The 355-nt window shown below is 35.8% G+C and overlaps 1 long non-coding RNA gene across 1 annotated transcript; it reads left to right on the forward strand.

Annotated features, from left to right (window-relative positions):
• The first annotated feature begins 6 nt into the window (after positions 1–6).
• On the forward strand, positions 7–347 carry LOC107185241. Its single transcript, XR_001516156.1, has 2 exons — positions 7–231; positions 317–347. It is a non-coding gene; the product is annotated as an uncharacterized LOC107185241 (long non-coding RNA).
• Positions 348–355: the final 8 nt, after the last annotated feature.

Genomic DNA, 355 nt, shown 5'->3' on the forward strand with positions numbered 1-355 from the left:
TGCTCAAAAGAAATTAAAGTTAACATTTCTTGTATTATGATAGCCACAAAACGAGTATATTGAGTTACACCGGAAGCGCTATGGATACCGTTTGGATTACCATGAGAAAAAGAGAAAGAAGGAAGGTCGAGAAGCTCACGAACGTTCAAAGAAGGCGAAAAAGATGATTGGTCTGAAGGCTAAGCTCTACCATAAACAGCGCCATGCTGAGAAAATACAGATGAAAAAGACGTAAGTGATCGTTTGTTGTAGCAAGTTAACATCTTTTGAGTAAGTTATTAAAAATGATAATCTTGAATCTTTCCCTTTTTGGTAGTATCAAGATGCATGAAAAACGAAACACCAAACAAAAGAA

This window comes from Myotis davidii, unplaced genomic scaffold (genome assembly GCF_000327345.1).
Source record: "Myotis davidii unplaced genomic scaffold, ASM32734v1 C61987031, whole genome shotgun sequence".
NCBI lineage: Eukaryota > Metazoa > Chordata > Mammalia > Chiroptera > Vespertilionidae > Myotis > Myotis davidii.